Genomic DNA, 20,022 nt, shown 5'->3' on the forward strand with positions numbered 1-20,022 from the left:
CTCTCCTTGTCACAATTCACTTGCTCTTTGAAAGGAGCATCTTCAATTTTCTTCTTCCATTGGAGTTCCGATTTCTTCCTTTCATCCTTCCGGCTATAATGATAAATCATGAAACACGGTTCATGTAAACTAGGAGCTCTCATAGTCTTGTCAAGATTAAAGGTTATGCTTTCATCTCCCACTTCTAGAGTTAGCTCACCATGTTTCACATCGATCACCGCACCCGCGGTGTGTAGGAAAGGTCTTCCTAGAATGATTGGAATGTTGGAATCTTCCTCCATATCGACAATGACAAAGTCCACCGGGATGAAAAACTTCCCAATTCGCACGGGGACATCTTCCCATATCCCTAATGGTGTCTTCGTCGATCTATCGGCCATTTGGAGTGTGATATTGGTGCATTTAAGCTCTCCCATCCCCAACCTTTTACTCACCGAGTACGGCATGACACTCACACTAGCCTCTAGATCACATAAGGCTTTGTTGATCGTTGTGTCGCCAATGGTACACGGTATTGAGAAGCTTCCTGGATCTTTTAGTTTTGGAGGTGAACTCCCTTGAAGTATTGCACTACTCACCTTAGTGAAGGCGATAGTCTCAAGTTTCCGGATCGACTTCTTCTTTGTGATGATATCCTTCATGTATTTCGCATAGGCCGGCACGTGATTGATTAATTCCATGAAAGGAATCGAGACTTCCAAATTCTTGACAATTTCCATAAACTTTCCAAGTTGATCATCAAATTTGGGCTTGACTTGACGACTTGGAAAAGGAAGTCTAATCACAACGGGCTCCTTCTCCTTGACCTTGTCTTCATTTTTCTTTGAACTTTCTTCCTTTGATGATTCTCCATCTTTGGAGTTTTGCACAATTTCTTCCTTATCACTAGCTTCCACAACTTCATCCTCAACTTGCTTCTTCGGTGCTTCATACCTTGTACCACTTCTCAAGTGAATGGCACTAACCGTCTCATGTCTTGGGGGATTACTTTGAGGTGGTAATTGCCCCTTTTGTCTTTGTGAGCTTGAAGATGCTAGTTGAGTCAATTGGGTTTCCAACATCTTGGTGTGAGCTAGGATGTTGTTGATGGTGGTTTCCTTTGCTTGGCTATCTTTTTGCATTTGAGTGAAAAATTCTTGTTGATTCTTTTGCATTTGGAGGACCGCTTTTTGGACATCAAAACCTTGGTCATTTTGGTGATTGTATGGATTTTGATTTTGGTAGCCTTGGTTTTGATTGTAAAAGGGTCTTTGATTTTGGTTTCTCATGGGTGGTGGAGTGTATGTTGTTTAAGGGTTTTGAACATTTTGGCTTTTGTATGAGAGATTTGGATGGAATTTGGTGTTTTAAATGTAATAGTTGGAATAAGGGGTACCGCTCTTGTATGCTTGGAAAGCATTCACTTGTTCATTTGTTCCCCTACATTCACTTTGGTCATGTCCCAAAGTTACACAATTCTCACATATCCCCCTTGGGATTGATGAAGATGCCGTCATGGCATTAACATGATGCTTTGGTGATTTTGAGACTTCTTCAAGTCTAGCCATATCTTTTTCAAACTTCAAATTGATTGTGTCAATGTGAGCACTAAGTTGAGCACCCAATTGAGTAACGGAGACCACTTCATACTTTCCTATCTAGTAGCCTTGCGAGGTCTACTATATTGTGAGTTATGGACCGCCATTTCCTCAATCTTTTTCCATGTTTGATTGTCATCAACTTCGGTGAACATTCCATTTGATCCCATATTGAGAATGTTCCTTGAATCTTCATATAAACCATTCCAAAATTGTTGTACCAAGAACCATTCGCTAAGTCCATGGTGAGGACATGAGCGACAAATTCCCTTGAACCGCTCCCAATCTTCATACAAAGATTCTTCATCCCTTTGCTTAAAACCCGTAATTTGAGCTCTTAGCATGTTAGTCTTTTCCGGTGGGTAGAATTTTTTGTAGAAAGCTAGAACCAACTTCTTCCAAGAATCAATTCCGAGAGTGGCCTTATCAAGGCTCTTCAACCATTGCTCCGCGGTGCCGATTAGAGAAAAAGGAAATAAGACCCATCAAATTTGGTCTTGAGTCACACCGGTTTGAGAAATCGCATCACAATAGTCGCAAAAGGTTTCCATATGAGAATGAGGGTCTTCACTAGGCATCCCCCCAAATTGGCTCCTTTCGACTAATTGGATAAAGGCGGATTTGGCAATAAAATTTCCGGTTAGATGTTGTGGTGTAGGAGTACCATTGGGTAGGTTCTCCTCGGTGGGTATGGAGTGTGACGAGAATTTAAGCATTGTAGGTTGATTTTGTGGGGTATCGTGTAATGGGTTCTCCTCTCCTTCTATTGCGAAAGGGTTGATGAACTCAATAGTTGGTTGAATAACTTCACTAATACCTCTCAAATTCCTCCTAGCAAGTCTCCTATTGTTCGTCAAGGTTCTTTCAATTTCACGATCAAAAGGTAAGAAATCACCTTGTGATCTTCTAGACATGCAAAATATCAAACAACTTGAAAACAATTAGAACAAACCTTGAGGAGTTTTACTTCCCCAAGGCGAAAAAAAGACACAACTAATAACAATATATAGAAATCTAAATCAAGCTAACACCGTCCCCGGCAACGGCGCCATTTTTGATCGGTCCGTTTCGTGTTCACAATTAAAGGTGTGGTCGTTGGGTCACGTCCGAATCAAAACACAATTTATAGCTTCACAAACAACTCTACAATTAGTAAAGAGGCAAGTAAAGGTCGGATCCCAAGGGACGGGAATTGAGATGAGATTTCAATTGAAACTAGTGGTGTCTTAGGGGTGTCACAAATTGGGTTGATGTAGGAGATCACTAACTAAAATAGCAATGTAAATAAACAAGCAAGATGAATTAAAAGGGTTGTAAACAATTGATAAAAAGCACTAGGGTGTCATGGGGTCATAGGGGAATCATGGGAATTGATCATACAAACATGTTCTCAAATTATAAGCAAGCAATTATTGTTGTGATGGATTGAGTTGGGTTATATCTTACAATCCTAGGAAAGTTTGGGTCCCAGAGCCGAATCGATTAGATTGTACAACACCTACAAGTCGACTTAATCTTCCCTACTCAACAACATGCATGGTCTAATGAGACTCGAGTTGGTTTATGTCTTACAAGTCTCATTGAAAAGGTAGGTGATGGGTAAAAAATGCAAGGATTCATAGGCTCGCATTTCATCAAACATAACATGTGCATGAGTTGAGATCAAACCAAGCAAGCAAATAAACCATGAAAGCATATTAATTTAAGCATGAATCATTCCCCATGTTGGTTTCCCCTAATCACCCATTAACCCTAGCTAAGAGACTATTCACCCATTATCATGTTGATCATGCTAGCAAGGTTGTCAATCATACCAACAAAATGAAACATGATGAATAAATGAAAGTAATTAACAATAATTAAAAAGGGATTAAGAGAATTATACCTACTAATGATTCCAATAATAAAGCAAAGATAAAAGAAGTACTTGATGCTTGATTGAGAGGTTGTCAATCTCCCAATAATAACCCAAATAATCTTCAATTACCCAAAATAAAGGATGAACAAAAGAGAGATTAAGGAAATAAAACTTGTATTAGAACTTGATTAATTGTTGATTACAAAACTAAAGAGAGATTTGATTGATATTAACTACTCTAATTATTGATAAGAAGAACATGCTCTTCTAATTAGACTAATGGGGTATTTATAGTGAAAATTAGGGGGATGCATTAGGGTTAACTAAGGGCTAAACTAGTAGTTACACTTTTTAGATTGAGCAGGGAGGAGCCGGTATTTTCCGAAGGAAGGGCTTCTTTCTTTGTAGCTTGGAGAAGACGAAAATGCGCTGTAGAGGAATCCGAGCGGATCAGGGTCGGGACGGGCGGATTCTGGCGATGGAACCCGAGCAGATTCGAGAGAATCCGGGCGGATTGTGGTGATGGAATCCGAGCGTCTTGTTGGAAAACCGCACGGATTGTGCAGGTGGAGGACGGCCGGATTGCAGACAATCCGCACGGATTGTGCCTCAGCAAGACTTCTTCTTCTTTTCTTCCCTTTTCTTCATAAATTCCTTGGGGATTTCCTTGGGGTCTCAAGGATCCTTTCTCAACATTGCTCATCTACTATCATATGTACAAAGGCCTTCTAATCTTGTCTCTCCTTGATGCTTTGTCATTGAATTCGATCAATTTAGTCTCGTTTTGCCATGAAAATGCAAGATTCTTACTCCTTTCCTACCAAGGGATCAAAATCTCAAAGAATATGCAAAACAAAGAACTAAAGATAATAAATGACCCAAATATGCACTAAAAAGCATGGGAACAGGGCTAATTCGGGGGCTAAATATGCGCTAATTATGGTCACATCAACAAGCACGGCCATGACCTTTTAACAATATCAACCACAATATATACAAATCCATTCTTTATGCTACACCAGCACTCTACTTCCAATTATACTACAACATGTACAACCATCAAACACTCTTTGCCGCATCCTACTCCTCTTAAGATAAATGATACGTCCTCGTAACTCACTAATACTATATCCTTAGCTATATCTTCTCATTATCTTCATCACCACCATAGTCAAAGATAACCGCCTATACCCTCACACACATAACCATTCCTATTTCCAAGGCTCTCTTACTTAAACAGTTTTGATACCTCAAATCATTCTACACTCCATATAACCAATACCCCAAAATCCTTATCATAACCAACACTCCAACTCTTCCACATTACCGCAACACGACATACTTCTCTATATAACCTATATAAAACTTCTATCGCCAAAAGCATAACTCACGATCCACACTTGTTGCGTACACTCACACTAGATATTCAAGTTCTTTTCTTTCATTACCACAAAACTCATACATAACTTAACATGACACCACTTCCCAACACCCTACACTCACTGTCTTAACAAAAGATTAAGAACCACCTGCAGCTTTCAGATCATTACAACACATGTTCCACGAATCACTCGCCATGACTATGTCTATTGATGCCTCATCTTAAATCAAGATCAAAATTATTATAACAACCTCTCACAACTGTGTCCCATCAACAGAATATCGCTATACCATGCCGGCAAAAGAAACATACACAACTCTCTTCCATATCATACTCTACCCTCACTCCCAAGCTGAAACTTGTAAGAAACATCAATAAACAAAACAACCGTATATCTGTCAAAACTGAAACTCACAGGAAACAACAGCAAACAAAACAACAACTATGTATAACTGATATGTACTTTCGAGACTCGAATCGTAATCATCCCGCCTACTCCACCACAACCGGTGACGGCATCGCAACACCGTCACCAACAGCCACACTGCAGCGCGAAAATACCCGCATCACAACACGGAGTACCGTGCCCGGGTCACCACCCGAGGCACCAACACCACACCGATAGACATCGAAACTTACACAATCCCATAAAGACTGAATCAGTATAACTTCTCGGATAAGAAAACTTACTCAAATCCACTTTACTAAATCACCACGCAACATATTATATGAATTAGACAGATAAGAACCTCATGAATATCATCCCCCTACCATATCACGGAATAACATATATCATGAATACATACAAGTATAACTAGCCATGCCAGATTACTCAAATTATTACCTTTTTAAACATCATTCCACTAGGTTACCGTATCCAACATATATTACAGAACATTCAGATAACAGCTTTATAACTATCACACCATACCACTTCTCGTGAGATCAGAACCTCACACAAACATTTATATACATATTAGACCCGTAATGACATCCAACCAGTTAATCCTGATCACGTAAGTTACCATTTGATAAAGGTTACCTCTCGCCCGAGCTTAACTCATATGCCCCTCATACGCATTCCTCCATTCGCATAACCAACATCTTCTGCCATATATAACCATACAGCTAACACTCACTACTAGAAACCACCTCCTAAGACTATGTCTTATACTTCCTGTAATACCCCCATTTATTCAGGAGCCTTTAGCTAGACATTCCCAAATAAATAGGACTGTTACCATCTCGGTTTCCCGAGGTAGTGAGTACAAATTAAAGAGAACCAAAGTACTTTATTAAAACTTTACTACTCAACACTTTTATTACAACTTACTAAAACAGCTTAACTAAATAAATTACAAACTCGCAGCGGAAATAAATACAATTGAGTGATAAAATAACTAAGTGATCTATACTTCTAGGTAGTCTTGCCAAATCCTCACGCAAACTCATAAGCTCCCAAGTCAGCAAATCTTTAGTACCTGTCAAATCTGCTCCCCATAAAACGGTTCACCGCAGGTGTTCACGAATACACAGTCAACCGCGAGGTTGAGTAGGAATAAACTAAACAACAATAATAATAATCCAACCAAAATAAACATTCTTCAAATTCTCATCACTTCATCTGTACAATTCACTTACGTCTCTGGCAGTAGCACAACCCCCTTAACACCGTGCTATGCTCAACTGGCAGTAGTACTTGCGTACCATGCTCACCTGGCAGTAGTAATTACTTACTATGCACAACTATCTCTGGCAGTAGTAATTACTTACTATGCTCATCTGGCAGTAACGATTGCTCGCTATGCACAACTGGCAGTAACACCCTCCGTGTTATGCTCAACTAAATAATCAACTCTCCAACAATCCAATACTCAATGACAATCCCGTCTTACTGCTCAACCAAAAATTTAACATACTCAAATACTCTATTCCAATAATAAATCATAATTGTTAATCTTAGTCTCATCCACCGTCACATTTAAACATCCATTCACTTAATAATAAAAACCCCAGTTGAGTAGGAAATTCCTACCTTTTCAGCAATCCAATAAAATAGCAAAGCAATCCAATAAATAATGCTTCTCAACAATTCCGTCACCTAACATAAATAATAATTACAATTACTAATCTATACAATTAAACTAATTATATAATTAGTTATATACTAATTATGCTTCGATTATATTAGTTATATTTTACGTAAATTAATAATATAAAAACCCGTCACAACGACCCGTCTAACAATATTTAAATCCCACTTAACTCTTAAGAACACCAATTATAATAAAAGAAACAAAATATTATGGACGCATGACACACGGTTCAACCCGTGTTGATACCTCCCCGACAACCGGCTCAACTCCAGCCCACACACGACATCCCTAACCCCACACACCACCGTGGACCGCAGCCTCTCCAAACCCACTCCCCGGTGGAAACCAGCCGCCCAGACCAACACTCCAACATCCCCATAAAACCAGCCCTTCACCGCAACAACAAATACCCGACACAATGTACATACACGGCTTAGCCACCCAACACTACCACCAAACCACCACCATGGCAGCCCGTGGCCACCACCGTACCTAAGCACCACCAATAGCACCTCCCTCACGGCCCATAAACACCTGCACTCGACACAACAACAACTAACAACAACCAAACCGACACACTCCCCTGTTTTAATGAAACTCCGGTGAACGACCACGCTAACCACCACGCCACACCAGAATAATGCCACCACTAGAACCGCCTAACCCCCACGAACCCAACCAACCCAGGTTCGAGTCAAACAAGTCACGGGAAAGGGTATAGAATCGGTTTTAGCGTGCAAAACAACACCTTTTGCCCTAACTCGTAATTCCGGCCAACCACCGCGCAAAACACCTGAAACAACCACCCAAAACCACCCAGCACCGACGACCTATCACCCCGAGTTCCACCAACCCCGACCCGAGTCGGTTCGAGTCACAGCAAAGGGGTTAACCCGTGTTTTATGTGAAATCAACAACCATATAACCACCCACCAAAACCCCTTCGAAAACCCTCTTCCCCGCCGGTCTAAGGTGGTCCACGGGGGTCAAATAAGGTCTCTGGTGGTCCACGATCTCAACGATGGTCACGGCTTGTCCTATGGTGGTCTATTTTAGGAGTTATAATATGCTAAAGTGTATACATAAGATGGTCTGAAATATTACCTTGAGTCGATTAATTGATTTTGTTAATTCTTCTTTCTTTCCGCCTCCTAAAGCTTCTTCTTTTGATTTGTAATTAATTTCTCAGATTTAATAGGGTATTTATAGTGTAAGATTTAGAGAATACGAGGCTAATTAGGAAACTAAGTAACTTACCTTATTCTAATTAGTATAGGAATTATTATTATAATAATTATCATTATATTATTATTATTATTACATATGTTAATCTTACCATAAATGGGATTTCCTCATACAATTTTTACTAATTTATTATTTGCCATAACTTATTATCATCATTATTGATATAATTATTATTACTTTTATATATTATTATTTCCATATTATTATTAATTCCCGATATAAATCTGATTACACTCACACTAATTTAATAAATTTCGGCCCATATAATAATAGCACACGGCCCAAAGCACAAATATTAGCCAAACCCAATTCCCGACTTGAATTATTAATTTATTATTTAATTAACGTCTTACTTGTATTCATTATTAGAAATGTCATTTAATCAATTATTAAATTACATAAATTATTCTTATAAATTATTATTAAAATACGGAGTATTACAGTCTTCCCTCCTTAAAATGAACTTCGTCCCGAAGTTCGCCCACAACTACTACCACAACACACATAGACATTCTCATAACTAGCATCATCCAACAATTATGCATTTTACGATTATCAATCATGCCAATCTTATGACAAGATATCACAATAATAACTTAAAACACTCGTAGTATCACATTTCTTCCCCCTAAAAATAAACTTCGTCCTCGAAGTTCGGAATATCCAAAAACTAGAAACAACAATTCATTGTTGTAACACCACAAAATATTAAACACCCATTGTAATATAAAACAAGTATTACTTCCAACACGAATTAATGGTTAACTGAATACAAAATATTCGATTTACTTCCAAGTAGCAAAACCACAACTTAAACTAACTTTATTTAAACTATTGGCGAATACATTGCCAAAATAAGTAATAATCTATAACAAAATACACATAATTGTTTAGTTAATCTTTTCTTAATAATGGTATCTAACTTAAATATGGATGCAATTACGGTGAACATATATATATGGCTTAGGGCAACACATTCCGCATATCACTAGACATGGTAATCTACTTCACATAATCAACAACATCAAATATAAATGTGCAAGAAATAAGAAACAAAACTTATACTCTTCAAGGCTAGGAAAAACATGTTATAATTTCTAAAAATCTTTATTACATAAGAACATAATGAATTATTGAGAACATATACTTTTTAGAAAATACAGAAAGTTATTAAACCATGAGAAAAAGAATCAAGTCAAAAATTCAAAGGGTCAATTTATAATGCATTTTACAAGCTACTTGGTCGAAACAGAAATTTTACAGCAACTTGTCAGAAACTTAGGTCAAATTTTAAAAATCACCATAAATTGTCAAAATAGTTTCTTAAAACGTGGCTTACTAATTTAGATACATACATGAGTCTATTAAACAATGGCGTTGGAATTATAATAAATAATTATGTAGTTTTTAAATGGAAAATTTTACAAAAACATGGCGCGAAAACATCACTGTACAGGAATATTCTGACTACTGTCCACTAAAATATTTATTTGTCCTAAACCGTATATTATTTGAACATGAGACCAGTGGCATATGAAAGCTAACTCACAAGGGTATCACACATAAAAATGTCGGGCAAGAATTTTAAATCGACAGTAAATGGCAGCCAAAACAATCAAGCGATAAAATTTCGAGAAACCAACCAAAATCACAACAATTAATACTTCACATGTTAAATCATATTAACCCCTTCCACATACATGCCAACATATTTTCCCCATATCATCATGCTTATAACAATGCTTAAACAAATCATGTCACACGCCTCCTCCGTAAAATAAGGTTACGCCCCCGAAACCGCAATCATCAATGACAACAATATGTAACCAAGACAAACAAAATTCCTAAGAGAGATATACTATATTCATTTTAAATTACCCCACACTCTCAAGGTTACCGGTTCAAAAATGGAAGGGCCAGAAGTTTGGTGTGAGGGGCCCTACTCATCCAAGCCTTAAGGGGGCACCTAACTTTAGCGATTACATGTTATTACAATTTAACCAACCAAAACTTAATATAAAATAATTACAACTTGCAGCGGAAATAAATAAAGTGATAAAATATTCTATGTGGTCTAGACTTGTAGGTAGATTGGCCAAGTCTTCACGCATTCCCACAAGCTCCCAAGTCAGCTAATCTTTAGTACCTGTCAAATCTGCTCCCCATAAAACGGTTCAACGCAGGTGTTCACGAATACACAGTCAACCGCGAGGTTGAGTAGGAATAAACTAAACAACAATAATAATAATCCAACCAAAATAAACGTCCTTCAAATTCTCATCACTTCATCCGTACAACTCACTTACGTCACTGGCAGTAGCACAACTCCCTTAACACCGTGCTATGCTCAACTCAACAACTGGCACTAGTACTTTTGTACCATGCTCAACTGGCAGTAGTACCCCCTGTACTATGCACAACTGGCAGTAGTAATCACTTACTATGCACAACTATCTGGCAGTAGCAATCACTTGCTATGCGCAACTGGCAGTAACAATCACTTGTTATGCGCAACTGGCAGTAACACACTCCGTGTTATGCTCAATTGAATAATCAACTCTCCATACCAAATATAACCCAACACCAAAAACTCAATAAAAATCCCGTCTTCATCTCAACCAACATCTTAACATACTCCATTACTCTACTTCAATAATGAATCACAATATTAACATTAATCTCGTTAACCGTCACAATTAAATATTCATTCACTTAACAATAAAACCCGAGTTGAGTAGAAAATTCCTACCTGGCAAGCAATTTCGAATAATGCAATCTACTAAAAATATTCTTCAACAAACCCGTTCACAAGTCCGTCACCTATAGATAAATATTTTTATAATTTAAGGATTAATTATCCAATACATTATTGTAGGCACGGAAATTTTATTAAAGTGCCGAGAATAAAAGAAATAAAATTATTTTAAGTTAATATCGAATTTTAGCTTAATTTAATAATATTTGTCCCGTTTAATAGAATCCGGATCGATCCATATTGCAAATTGGGTTATTTGGGCTCTAAAGCAAATAATATGGTCAATTGGGCCCAAAAGAGAAGTCAAGCTCACAATGAAAGCCCAAAATTCAAGTCCATTACCAAGGGAGAAATCTCTATAAATAAGAAACTTCTCCACCATTTCAAGGGGAGAAAAATCACTTTTACAAGAGAGAAAAATCATTTGTCAAAGTGAAGAAAAAGGAAACATCAAATGCTCTCAACTTCTCTCTACAAATCTCATCAATCAAATTGAAGCATCGAAGAGAGATTCAAGTCAACGCGACCCTCTCAAGAAGCTCAAATCAAACTCAAACCAAACTCAAGCATCGAAGGGAGATTCAAGTCAACGCGACCCTCTCAAGAAGCTAAAGTCAAGCAAGCGAGCCTCGTAGATCGTAGACTCGTACCTTTAATATTGTTGTAGAATCAGTGGATAAAATAGAGGTTGTATACATAACTTTCTGATATTATATAAACTCATTTGTCTATCTGTTTTGTGTTACAGTTTTATTGCAATACAAAATTTGTTGTTACAAATTTTTGGTGAACCCGACATGAAAACCTCTACATCTCATCTCTACAACAAGTTAACTTCAAGAACAAGGATGTCTTCCAACACATCAAGCACACCTTCAAGAACTTATACATCAATCCTCAAAGGATCTCCTAGTGTTGCACCTTCATCAAGCATGACCTCAATTGGTGTTTCTACAAGAAGAATGGCAAAGAAGGCTGCTATCAATGCTGCTGCTGAAAGCTTGCGCACCGCTCATGTTCCTAAAAGGCCTCGTAAGTACTCAATTGCATCCATTGCTACTGCTGCAACTTCTATAATAAACAAGGCTTCATCTCCACAAAAGGAGAGCAAGGAGTTCAAAGCTAATAGTGATTCATCCCCTCGCAAGGTGAAGAAAGCAATGCCAAAGAAGAAGGAGGAAGCTTCAACCCCTATTTTTGAATCAGTCATGGTTGTTGGTGGCTCTAGTCTTGAAGAACAAATGGAGAATGTGAACAAGCTCCTTGAGAAGATGATGCAAGAAAATGAAGAGAAGAATAGGAGGATTGAAGAACTTCAAAGGGAAATGGAAGAGCTTCGTAACAAGGACAACTCAAGCCATCATGATACTGAAGATGAGGAAGAAGAAGAAGATGATAAGAAGGATGGTGAGAAGCCCCCTAAAAATGATCTTAGTGCCTACACCGAGAAGAAACTTCAAGACTTGATAGCCAACACAATCAAGAGCCAGTTAGGTGAAGGTTCCTCTAGCAGTCTTCGATATGTGAAGCCCTACACAAAGAGGATCGATGTCTTACGCATGCCTGCTAGATATCAACCCCCCAAGTTCCAACAGTTCGATGGAAAGGGTAACCCCAAACAACACATTGCTCACTTTGTGGAGACATGCAATAATGCCGGGACAGATGGAGACTTGTTAGTGAAGCAGTTTGTTCGTTCCCTCAAGGGCATAGCTTTCGATTGGTATACGGATTTAGGTTCTGAGTCGATCGACAGCTGGGACCAAATGGAGAACGAGTTCATGAATAGGTTCTACAGTACAAGGCGTATAGTGAGCATGAGTGAGCTAACCAAAATAACCCAATGGGAAGATGAAGCTGTTGTGGAATACATCAACCGTTGGCGCGCACTAAGTCTAGAGTGCAAGGACCGTTTGAGCGAGACTTCAGCAGTTGAAATGTGCATCAATGGAATGAAGTGGGACCTCCTATACATCTTGAATGGGAACAAGCCAAAGAGCTTCCAAGACTTGGCAACACGTGCTCATGATATGGAGATAACGATCAATGCTCGAAATAAGACAACGTCATCTTCCTCTAAGCCCACTGGCGAGAAGAAAGAGTTCAAGAAATCCGACAAGGGTTCTAAGGGCTCGTCCAAGGAAGCTATGACTGTTACCACGAGTGAAACACCCGTCAAAATCTATGCAAAGCCTAAGTATGACAAAAAGAAAGAGATATACACCAAGGACTTCAAGCGTGATAAACCAACACTAAAGGACTTGCAGAACAAGAAGTATCCATTCCCAGACTCAGATCTTTCAGGCATGCTCGATGATCTGTTGGAAAAGAGGGACATTCAGTTGCCAGAATCAAAGCGCCCCGACCAAGCAAACAAGACGGCGGATCCAAACTATTGTCGTTATCATCGTTTAGTTAGTCATCCCCTTGAGAAGTGCATAACCCTCAAAGAAAAGATTATGCAATTAGCAAAATATGGGAAAATCATCTTGGATCTTGATGACACTGTGACAACAAATCACACCAGCGTGACGATTGAATGACTTGAAGGGCCAACCATGGAGGTTTCGAATGTGATAGTCCCTCATAAGCAAGAAGAAATATGTGTGCTTCAATTTGGAAGTCTTGAACCCGTAGCTTTTCGAGTGCAAAGGTCAATATCACTGCCACAGAAGACAACTGAAAGTGCGACTGCAACCATGGAGGCCATCAACGATGATGATAATGAAGGTTGGACATTGGTGATGCGAAAAAAGCCAAGGAAGCAAGTGAAACCTCAAAATCAACAACCTCCACCACGAAAGAGAAAACAAACTAAGAGGAGGGGATCAAATCGTTCGAAAGGTAAAAAGAAATCAAAGAAGGTGATCAAATCACATGTCTTTCCAGTTGATTTGCTAGAACAACAACCACCAACTCCTGTCATTCTGGAGGAGTGTTTCTCAAAAGGTTATCTCAACGAAGTTACTGTCAATACTATCGCAGTTACTGATGAAAATGAAGGAGATGAACAAAAAGATGGTGTTTCAGATCCCGCATCGTTCGAACATTCAAGTCAATCCAAAGACACCAAAGTGCTGGCCGTTCTTGATGCTCTTCTGAAGCGCATGGGATGGAAGCAAATTTATCACCTTCCTAAGGAGATGCGTCAACAAGTTGTCCAAGCTCTTCAGAATCCGGAGTTATACGAAGAAAAGGTAAAAGACGCAGGGGAGCCTGCAGAGCGAGAAAATAAATGTGTATCTTGCAACACCGCCTTATCATTCTCTGATGAAGATTTGTTGCTTGGATCAAAGCTCCACAATAGGCCTTTGTATGTGTCAGGCTATATAAGAGGCAAGAGGGTGAACCGTATCTTAATCGATGGAGGGTCTGGTGTAAATCTCATGCCGAAGGCAACCATGGTTGAGTTAGGCATTACGATGAATGAGTTATCCAGTAGTCGAACAATAATTCATGGCTTCAACCTGAATGGCGAGCGTGCTGTTGGCATAATTCGTGTGAATCTTAGCATGGAGGATTTATCTTCTGACACCTTATTTCATGTTATTGATGCAAAGACCTCGTTCAAGTTATTGTTAGGTCGGCCCTGGAAGCATGAGAATGGTGTAGTTGCTTCAACTCTCCATCAATGTCTAAAATATTATCGTGGAGGTGAAAGAAAGATCGATGGTGATGTCAAGCCTTTTTCTAAGGTCGATTCATTCTTCGCGGATGCAAAGTTCTTCGAGGAAAATGGCACTTCAAGTGAATTCTTACCATCCACTATTTCATCAATTGGGAAGAGAGGCAAAGAAAAAGTTGCGAACTCTCCAAATACTTCTGGCAATGATGTTAAAATGGAAGTGGGTCAAAGTAGCCAATCGAAAAGCAACGAAAAAGTCAGACATGTCGAGGAAGCTAAGGAAGAAGATCCACAAAAGAATGCAACTCCGGTGCTTCGGTACATTCCAAAGTCACGACGCAAGGAAGGTGAAAGTCCTTTCGCAGAATATCAAAGCTCAAAGACAATGACCAAAGAGAAAGTTAAGTCCAACAATGTAGTCAAGCAAGAGTGGATGGTGAAGCTTGTCACCCCTCTGCCTAGCACGGTTGAAAAACAAGTTGTGAGATACGCTCCTACGGGGTTCGTCCCATCATCAATCAAATCGTCCCAGAGTCTAGAAAAGGGGGTGTTCAACTCCAATGCATATAAGTTGTTGGCTAAAGCTGGATATGACTTTGAAAATCCCACTCCCTTGGGCAAAGTTATCAATGTTGAGCCTTATGGCTTGAACGAAACTCAAAAGAAGCTTTTTAAGGAAGAGGGGAGCTTCAGTGCTTCCAAGGTTGGTTTAGGCTATGAATCTCCTTCACCTATAAAGATTATGTTGTGAAATGTGTCCTCAACAATAGTGCGATCACATGATTTAAATATCATTATTAAAAATCTCATTTTAATGAATACAATTGGGAAGTAATTTTTTTATGTCAATGGTCAACATATATCGGTAATGATTGGTGACTAGAGTTTGACATTACGATCGTGTGACGGTGGTGATCGATTGACCCCTAGGTCATACCTAAAGGGGAATACTCTTAATTGATTATTTAATTAATCGTATAACGTTACGAGTTAATTAAATTATTTGAAAATTGACGGACGATTTTGGAAGTAAAATTTACGTATCAAATTGAAATGTGATTAAATGAGATACGGTCTGAGTAATTGAATTGTATCATTACTCGGATGAAATAATTGTTTAATGTAACAATTAAATTTGAATGAATTGTTATAAATACAAACTGTTGTGATTTATAAATTGGTAAAATTTTTGGTACAAGTAATTATGATATTACTAAGTCGATTTTTGTATGTGACGTATTTTTGATAATACGTTGATTTTTAATATGTTAAAAATACATAACAAATTTATGTCACATATGACATGTGACATATTGACAATTGATAAAAATAATATGGAATCCATATTATCAAATGGACCGAAATTACAAGAAGAGGGTTAAGCTAATTAATTGTTTAATTAGTAGCTAAACATAATGATTGTTTTGCTTTAGTAGCCATGCATGCCTATGGTGCATTGTGAAGACAAATGAGCCCATGCATTGGCTCCTTTCCACCTCCTCTTGGCCGGATTTTTAGAGAAGAAAAATCACTTGGTTTTTCCTCTTATATTTTAAATATACACTATAATGTTATGGGTGTATTTTCATTCACTTGTTCATCCAAAAATGAGTATTCTAGAGAGATAAAAAGCTCTCTACTTCTTCCTCCATAATACCGAAATATATAAGTGTTTTATAAATATTTTGGTTCAATTTTCTACCTAGATTAATATTATACTAGCTCAAATAATATTAATTAGATTAAGAGAAAGCCTTGGGTATAAAGCTTAGGGAGAGATCTTATACTTAGATCTTGTTCATCCATAAGGAAAAGCTCAAGAACAAGAGAGAAAGGTGATCTCTCTTGTGCCCAATATAACCGAAATCATCATTGTAAGGACATGATTTCTCCTCTATATTATTATTGTTTGCATGCATAAAATCCGTTTTAATTTTATGACAAATTAATTAGACATATATGAGTATGTTAGTATGTATATAGATCTACATTTCCTTCAATCGGTATCATGAGCCACGGTTGTTTGCATGCAAATTGGTTAAAAGTTTTTCCGAGTTATAAGAATAACAAATAAAACTTGTAAAATTTGTGTTATTATGATATATCACGAAATTATTACATGCATGTTAATATTTCTGGTCCTAAAATGTTTTAGGATATTTTGGTTAATTTTTCGGATTTTTTATTGTTCATAATTTACAATAATGGCATTTAAATGTGATTTTATGAGTAAAAATGTCATTTTTGGTCTAAAAATAGCTATACTTCGAATTTTTCATTGATTTTTGGATATGTTGTGACACATATTATTTTGAGATAACCTGTAAATTTTCATAATTTTTGGACTTGTTATGCTCGAAAAATGAATTTTTCATTATTAAATTCGGATTTAAGTGAAAAATAGGTTAATATGAGTTAAATTTCGAATCTGGTCATAGTTTTTTAATATGTTGTCACATGCAATTTTACAAGATGTGTGTAAAATAATTGGCTATAAAGAAGTCTTTTAGCATGATTTATGAATTTTTGAAGAAAAATAGCATAAATAGTGACATTATTAGTGGAAAATTAATAAAACATAATCTATGACTTAGGAAAAACGTCTAATGTTTCATTTTATTATCTTTTTCAGATCTAAAATTGAAAAGTTAATGAAAATAATTTTTTCCATGTTTTTATGATTATTTTATTAAAATCGATAAACCGCAACATTGTTTTTCCGGAAAAATTTCGAAATTTTTAACCTAAGATTTTTAACATTATGAGTGTCATGGAAACTTTCCAGAATGTTCATGAGTTTAAATTTCAAATTTTGAATTTATTTGAAATTTTGTGGTTTATTTGAAGTTTAATAGCTTGTTTTTGTAATTTTTAGTCCATTTATGAACAATTTTATAAAATATGGGTTAATTATGGTCAAATTATTAGTGAAGACTATATTTTGAGTCCTAAGTGGTTAGGGTAATTAACTTATGCATAAATATGAGTTTATGTATTTTTGTGATTATAAAATGTTGAAATCACGCAAATCCGTAAAAACCGAGTAATATACGATATTGGCTAATTAAAAGGCGATTTAGCATAAAATTGAGCATGTTCATACATATTATAATGCTGCATTTTCTTTATGATTGTCATAATTTTAATTTATGTAATTTTGAATTATGTAATTTTACTTAGTATGGCCTTAGATTTAATTGGTATTTCCCGAAATGTATGGGAATATCGATTCGGTTGTAATTTTTTTTTTTTGTGATCTCGTATCACCGTTTTGTAATTTAATAGATTTATTTTATTTTAGTTACAAATGTATAATAGGAAATTATGTAATTTATTATGTAATTTTATTTATTCTCGGAGTTCCCAAAGACGGATTTCTTTAAGAATGGCGATACATAAAGACGGTGTTACCTCGAGATGCGTGTCACAACCGAAGTTCAAGGGACCAATGGAGTTGGTTTCCGAAATGTAATAGTTAAATAGTTTTTCTATTTTAGGAAAGGCCATACTAGGATTTATTTATTTATTTTTATGCTTGCATTTTATTTTATGTCACATGCATTGCTAAATCGCCATAACTAAACATGCATTATCTTTTATCGAGTTTATCGACCGTGTCAATTAGAATTATCGTAGTGCACCGCTTTAGTTCACTTAAAACGTGATAGATAATAAATTGACATGACCTCTCGCTAAAACAATCAATTGAGACATAGCCTTACCAAATAGTAGAAACCATGAAAACCTATTTCGTGAGGGAGTGCACTAGGCCACACCGGGGTACAAACCTTGTTACGTAGGGGAAGTGGGTGATGAATGTTAATCCACCGAATTCATGTTGATAAGGGATGTATCGGCCACACCGTGCCCAAGTTAATGTGGGTTTGGATCATGGACACATTTATTCGAAATTTGGATTGAACTCAACAAAAGTATTTGATAAGGGATGTATCGGCCCCACCGTGCCCTTGTCGATGTGTTTTGGGCTAAAGATAATTGTTAATGTAATATTATCGACCAAGAGTTCTAAAAGTAGAATCGATTAAACGTTAATCCACCGAGTTATATTGATAAAGGATGTATCGGCCCCACCGTGCCTAAGTCAATATGAATTTGGGTCTTGGAATCATTTATCATAGTTGGGTAGAGGTCACTATGTAAATGCTTTACTTGTTGTTTACAAGTATTAATAAAACGATAAATGTTAAGTTTTCCACTATTCCGTTTTTATATTGTTCTATTTCTTTACCACAATTCATATACGATATCATTTCGATTTTGATTCAAATCTCCATTAAAACATCGTAACCAAAGACAAAATTTGATTTTTCTTCTTAAGACCTCAAATTAACCATTGCTAAGGATCTCTTGTAAAGAGTATAGATTAAAGTTATTCATTATCAAACAGGTTTTTGATTCTTGACCAACACATCTACTTACAATGGATTGTTTTTCATATACTTAATTGAATTAAGTACCTTGAAGCGATAAATTATTTTGGTAATTAGTTTTGTCAAGAATTCGTAATTGACCAAAATAACGCAACCACCTCAATGAAAGTTTTTAAGACTAAAACGAACAAATGAAGAGTGTTCTTCATGAATTCAATTTTGCTTCTCAAAGCAAAGACTCATTGAAATGAGTGGGAGCATTCTCTTAAACCGTTAAGATGAGAACGAGGTTTAAGAAGTAAGGATTATAATGGAATTGATACAAGGTAATGTTAAAAGTAAAGTTGTTGAGAATAGCGATACTAAACCTATCAATCCCGACCGAAAAAAAGTTTCCATTGTTTTAAATGTTGGACACAAGAAAGGAAACTACCCCAAATTATTGAAGAATCAACAAATTAGTTGTGGGACATCTAATAGGATCTTCTTCTTTAAATGTTTATATGATTGACATAAATTTTGCTAGTACCACTTCGTCAATATTTGAAACCGGTGGTGGTTTACATCGTTGTACTTGATACATAGAATGATTAGAATATGACGACTAGCAACATTAATGTCGACAGATAGAGTAATTGTGTACTCAATCTAGTTTTTTGATTTAAAGTGGTACTTAATTGTGACTATTAAGTGCATAAACTCTAAATAAGAATATAAAATTGTTAAGAGACAAAAGAGGTTTCACTTTTGTGACCCTATACACCACGATTTGATGTATGGCTAGCCCTTTATCAAGGTGATTATATTCTAAACCAAACTAGAATGACATATCATGTAGATGATGTAAGATTCAAATTGGTAACCCAAGATTAAACCTTAAATTTTGGAATGATGAACGCAAAGAGTTATCGAGTACTCTTGAACCATTAGATTGTTAATGGTATATGCGTATCTTGTATTCAAAGCAAGATGTCTCATGCCTTTTGGTTGAAAAGGAGATCGAGGTTGTAAATCATTGATCCAAAATAGGTTAATCATTTTCTTTACCAACGATTTAAGTTTACGCTAATGTGTTCACTTAATAAGGTAAATAG

At 36.8% G+C, this 20,022-nt stretch overlaps 1 non-coding gene across 1 annotated transcript; it reads left to right on the forward strand.

Moving 5' to 3' along the window:
• Positions 1 to 1,814: 1,814 nt before the first annotated feature.
• Positions 1,815 to 1,921, forward strand: LOC141589207 (small nucleolar RNA R71). The gene has a single exon (XR_012520157.1). It is a non-coding gene; the product is annotated as a small nucleolar RNA R71 (small nucleolar RNA).
• Positions 1,922 to 20,022: the final 18,101 nt, after the last annotated feature.

Source organism: Silene latifolia, chromosome 6, assembly GCF_048544455.1.
Source record: "Silene latifolia isolate original U9 population chromosome 6, ASM4854445v1, whole genome shotgun sequence".
Taxonomy (NCBI): domain Eukaryota; kingdom Viridiplantae; phylum Streptophyta; class Magnoliopsida; order Caryophyllales; family Caryophyllaceae; genus Silene; species Silene latifolia.